The sequence below is a fragment of the Chamaea fasciata genome, unplaced genomic scaffold (genome assembly GCF_029207755.1).
Source record: "Chamaea fasciata isolate MVZ Bird 193981 ecotype frontalis unplaced genomic scaffold, bChaFas1.0.hap1 SCAF_10, whole genome shotgun sequence".
Classification (NCBI taxonomy): domain Eukaryota; kingdom Metazoa; phylum Chordata; class Aves; order Passeriformes; family Sylviidae; genus Chamaea; species Chamaea fasciata.
In genome coordinates, this window is record NW_027094095.1 from 30655782 (window position 1) to 30661901 (window position 6120).

Genomic DNA, 6120 nt, shown 5'->3' on the forward strand with positions numbered 1-6120 from the left:
AGTGGAGGGCAGGACAGTGCCATCCCTCCTCCAACCCCAAATCCTGCTGCCTGTTCTGCCGAGGAAGGAAGGGGCTGGAAGTTTTTGGAGCCCTGCTGTCAGAGTACAATGTTGCCTAAGCAAGCATTAAGAGATTATGGTAATAATAGGTGTGCTTACTGCAAATAAAAGGTTTCATTAATCAAGCCATACCGAGATAAACCTGTCAGTGGACAGAGGAAACTAGAAATCAAACGCTGTGAAAGTTCTGACAGATTGTTAAATAGAAACCCTTTAAAACTGAATTTAATTTACTGTGATATTACAGATATTTATGCATCAATAGGCAAGTGCAGATTGAGTTCGGAGGTCAGCTCTGGTGCTTGAAAAATAAACGCGCAGAATGAAACAGAAGGTGACAGTTACCTTTGTCAGAAATTACAGTTTATTAAACTAAATATGAAGCTCTCTCATCTGGTTCATGTTAAGCACCCAGGCACGGGGCTGGGGGGTAATTTACTGCAGTAGATTGGTGAGGGGATAATTATGGGAACACTCCCCCCGTTTTTTTTTTTTAGAGTTGGCTTTATAAACTTTAGCAGAAGAAACCAGGAGCAAACATTACAGCACAGAGGCACGGTCAGGTGCCAAAGAGCAGCGAGCACAAAGACCTTTCAGCAGGATTATTCACAAGTTATGCCATTAAAACACTGCTCTCCTGACAGGCAGTGGGGTTTTTTACTTCTATATTAGCATTTATTTAATTATTTTCTCCTCTTGATTTTTTTTTTTTTTTTTTAAGTTCTCCATTTTCAGATTCGTACCTTCCTCAGAATCGGGACACTCCTCTTCCTCCACCTTCTCCCTCAGCTTCAGGAAATCAGATGAGCAACATGAAAAAACCCCACAAATTTCAGGAGATTTCTGTCCAGGTTGCTCTGGCAGCAAGTTGCACAAAGTTGTTTTTGAAAGGAGGTTCCATTCACCTGGGCAGGAGCTGCAGCTCAGCCTGTTCCACGTCGTTCCTTGCAGGGATAAAACCCCGGAGGTCGGTCACTGGAGTGTCGTGGGCAGACAGAAAATCAAACATCATCCCTGTTCCCAGCAATTATCAAATCCCACACAGACAGGCATCAACCTTTCCACCACTGGATCCCTATCTAACATTAACACTTAAGCACAATGGTTACGTTGCCTACGTGCTTTTTGAAATTTGAAGGGAAAATTCGCACCTAATGATGATCCAAGGCTGCTTGACCCTACCAAGCACAGAAAGAAGTCCTTGAATAAAAGCAGCCCTAAGTGAAAATAAGTATGTCAGTGCTATATGAGATGAACATACTTATCTGCCTGACTTACGTGAGATCGTATCTAAATACACGACTCCAAAACATACAAGTATATTACGTTTCACACTCATAAGAAACATGTAAATCATGCAGGACATGTTAGCCATAGCTATGCTGGACATATGTCCTTCCCAGAATGACAGCCTGAAAGATCCTCTACCAACTCAGGGAAAAACCCCGGCAAATAATGACGGCAATGGGAGCAATGCCATGAGTGAAGTTGTTCAGGATCCAGCACAACTTTAGGAGAAAATGCTCTTTTTTTGAATGCAAGAGGAGTGCACGACCGGGCTGTTTACTATTTGAGGCCTAATTAATTAATTAATAAAAGCCAAAGCAGCAGGATAGTGCTGCTGTGGTCATCCTCTCTCCACGAGCAACATTTGTTAAACATCCACCCATTTTCCAGCCTGAAGCCACTCAGGGGCTGCCTTTGCTGCAGCTTCAGTACAGGAATGACCATTGCTCCAGGTCGAGGTTCACTAAGAAATGAAAATAAAAGAGCAAAATCTATCAGGAGAAAGGCAGGAAGGAAGATATTTCATAAGTATGAAGATGAGAATTTACCTTACAAATTTGAACAAGACCTATGTGGGAAATGAAGCTCTGGTTCAGCCTTAGGATATTGTTAACCTGAAGCACAAATTTAAGTCCCATTAATTTAGATGGTTTAAATGCTATGCACCTTTAGGCACTGGATGGGGCTCTGAGCTCTCCCTGGAGCTTTCCCTTCTCCTGGTGAGCACCTCCGGCTCTTCCAGCCTGGCTCCAGAGGGGGTCCAGCCCTGAAGCAGCTCCGTGGCCTCCTCTGGATTTTATCCTGCAGCTCCACATCTGCTGGGACCCAGAGCTGGAGGTGAGGTCTCACCACAGAGGAGTAGAGGGGGACAACCACCTTTGTCACAGGAACCATGAGAATGTGCCCTGAGCAACGATCTCATCCAGGTTTTGAGGAGGAAAGCCACAAACTGGGACGTTTTAAATAAAGCCAAGGAGCCAGAAGGGGCCCTCTCACAGCCGTGGTTTGCAAGCCCTTCAAATGGTTGCTTTGTGAGTATCACAGAGCCATTTCCACCAGGATAAATACAAGGAGCAGTAAAAAAACAAGGAAAGAGGAGCCACAACGAGTGCGAGTTTCCAGCAGAGCTAAAAGACACCCGAGGGTCCCGTGTCCGTGGCCACGGTCTGGGTCAGGGATCACTCCTCACCTCCAGGACCTGCCCCAAGCCCTGTGACACCATCCTGACCTCCTGCTCCAGGAGCAAACTGGGAGCAAGCCCAGCCCTGGGCAGGATTAAGATTTTTATCCCCAGGCAACGCTCGCTGCTCCTTAGCAGAGAGCCCAGACAGCCCTCCACGTTTTATTTATTTAGATGAGTTTACAAAGCAATTAAGACATTTTGGCAAATGCTGAGGTGCAGATTTCCTCCCTTATGATGGATCATTCCTGGCTTTTTTTTTTTTTTTTTCTCCTTCTGGACAGATAAATGTTTCATGGTCCCACAGACGTATTTTCTCTCTGCCCAGTTGCTCAGAATCCTTTTTAAAAACTCCTGTTGAACCCTTCTATCATGGAATATTTGAAGAAGAGTCCCTAAATAAGCTTTATTTACAGGCTGCAAATACTGCCTGACCAGCTCAACATGTTTCATCAGCTCCTTAGCTGGAATTCCTCTTGGAATTTTTTTCTTACCTGAGCAAAAGCAGGAAATTCAACAAAAAATAATAATAATAATACTGATGTTTTTTTAGGGAATAAATGCTTATTCTTCACATCCTCCATTTCAGTTTGAAATACCACCATTTAATGATTTTGGTCAAAGTTAAAACCCTCCCTGGTTTTGTCTGTCCTGTCCTAGACAGGAGCTGAGTTGCCAACGTGTGCTCTCAACATGGAAGTGCTGGAAAAGCTCATCCAGAAGCTTCTGAAATCAGTAGGGTTTTACAACGTGCCCTGGAAGGCATTAAAAGGCTTTAATAAAATGTTTAATAAAACACCTCTAATAGGGTGAAAGATCTAAATGGAATTCACAGAAATGCCCTGATGAATGGAGCTGATGAAGCTTTGCAGGGGAAGGAAGCTGCAGCTCTCCTGGAAGTGTGTTGACCCCCCCCCAAAAAAAATTAAAAATAGGGATTTTTTCGGTCTTAAAAAATAGATTTGGAAGGAAAAAAATAAAACAGGATTTTTTTTTCTTTCTGCAGCTGGCGCTCGTGTTTCCAAGAAGTTTGTGGAGGTCACCAAGTTTGCATAGAGAAAATTGTGGTTTAATTCTGTATTTGAGGGTGGAGGAGGAGAATGTTGGGCTGGCAGGTCAGGATGGCCCTTTGGTGACTGCCCATGCTCTGCCCTGAGGCAGGACTTGCAGGAACTCAGCAAAACATATTTTCTTTAGCAAAAACAAGCAAGAAGTCCCCCAGAATGTGTTACAGCACTCCCCAGACAAGGAGCTACCTGGTTTAGCAGGTGAAGAGGTGCTCGGGGAGTTTTTGATAGAGAGATTATGGACCTGATTACATTAATCCCTAACATGGGTTTTAACCTGCATTTTGGGTAAAATTCACCGTTCTGCAGAAGGCCCATAAAAGGCCTGTGCACCACTTAAGCTCCACCAAGGCCCCATTTTGGATGGAGCACGAGGAGCTGGGCTGATGCATGGGCCCCGTGCCTCGGGGTGGGCCCCCATCCCTGATCCATCCATAATATTCCACGTGTTGGGGAAAAATATTAGCGGAGGAATTTTATTAACAAGCAGCCATAACTCAGCGCTCGTCTTGCCGCGCTTAATAAAGGGAATCCGGGGTGCTGTACACCAGCCAGAGGAGCTGCTCACAAAACTATCCTGCCGAAAACAAACAAACCAAGCCCTGGGAAGCTGGAGAGCCCTGTGGAGGGGGAGCTGGCTCCCGTCAATGTCCTGGCCCTGCTGAGGAATAAATAAATTGAGATCGTGGATCAGCTTGTTGTGGGGAATCTCACGGGAGGGTCTGGGAGTTGAGAAAGGGATTGCTTCAAGCTGAGAGGAGGACTGGGCCGGCCCATGGAGAGCTCCCAGTTTTCAGCGAAGGGTTTTCCTCACAGCCCTGGAAATCCTCTTAGCGTCTTCATTTGCATCTCGCTGGCCAGGGGAATAACTGAGAAAACAACCCTGCTGTGTGCTCCTCGCACCTCCTGCCTACCTGCGAAGCCGGTGCCAAAACACACGGGGACAGTGGTGCCAAAGGAGCTGCCGCTGCTGCCTCTCTGTGGATCCTCGTTCGGAGTCGAGTCCCTCCTTTTGGTGTTGCGTCCTCCCTTTTGAAGGCATGTGCCCACGTTTGCCGCCAAACCGGCACCACTTGCACCATCCCCTTGGGCCACGCGAAGACACGAAGGAAAAAACCCTCCGCGTGTCGATTTATTCAGACGTTTAGGGGTATTTTCACATGAAATTCCCTCATTTTCACATCAAATCTTCTCTCCTGAGCCTATCCAGAGTGCCCTCTCCATCCAAAAATGGAGGAATCCCCAGGTTTTGAAGGAGCAAGGGTGGGCTAAGGCCGTCCCTCCCCAGAGCAGCCATTCCCTGGGGGATGAGCTGGGGGGGTCCGTGGGTCACCCCGATATTGCTGCTGTGCATGGAGCAGGGCTGGGGGCTCCCTGTGCCTCCCCCCAGGCCAGGGTCACCCCTTCCCACCATCCCTTCCCTCCACCGATCCAAATCAACCCAATTCAAAGGATTTTTTCCTTTTTGCTTCTGATTTTCGCTCCTGTGTATTTATTACGCCTCACAGTACAGGAGCCTCCTCCAGGGGCAGGGATGTGACAGAGCGTTCAGGGGATGAGTTTGAGCCATTTTTTTGGGAGATGGCTGGGGACATGAGCAGATCCCTTCCAGAAATCAGCACTGCTGGATGCCGGGGCTGCGTGGGACTGCGGAGTGGGTGCAGGTGCTTTGCAGCCAAAATTGGGGATAAATATCCATTTGTTCAGAGCGGGGATTTGCAAAATGAGAATCTGGAGAACAAACGAATTTTTGATTGAACGGCTGCCAAATGTTTGGGTGTTTTTAGCTTTTTGTTTTTCAACCCAGGTCTCAGCTAACTTTGCAGCCCCCTTGCCCAAAAGGCAGCAGAGCTCCTCTGCTCACGCAGCCCCCTTTGCCTAATAATAATTCTGTATTTTAACTTATTTGATTCATTTTGCTCTCTCCTTGCTTTGTAAAGCACCCAAATCTCTAACCTGCACCGGGCTCCACTCTTGTCACCCTTTTGATTTTATTTTGTGGATCCCATGAGGATACCTTGGGACACCTGAGCGCTGCTGCCTCAGGGATGTTTTCCTTCCTGTGTCCGAGTCGGGGATGTCTCCCTGCGAGCCGAGCCGAGCCGAGCCAGCACCTCTGGGTGCCCCTCCACCAGCACCCTGCCGCTCCCAGGGGAGGGGAGGCACAGAGGAGGCGATGACCAGCGCCAGGACGCGCCTTCAAGAAAACGAACCCCAAACTCAAGGCGACTCGCGGTTCTGCACAAACACGGCGTTCGGCTGGTGTTAAGATCCGGAGCAGGGAGAAGCTCCGCAGGGGCGGTGGGAGGACGGACACGGCGCGGGGCTGAGCCGCTCCCCGGCCCCGACGGCGGGGGCTGCCCGGGGGGGAGCGTGTGCGGGCACAGGAATGAATAAATAAACCGCACGTACACCCGCATCCCTCCGAGGAGCCTCCGGGGGAGGTTCGTGCCTTTCCCCGCGGTCTCCCGGGGCCGGGCGGGGAGCGGGGCCGAGCCCGCGGGGCAGCCCCGGCAGCTCGGCCGG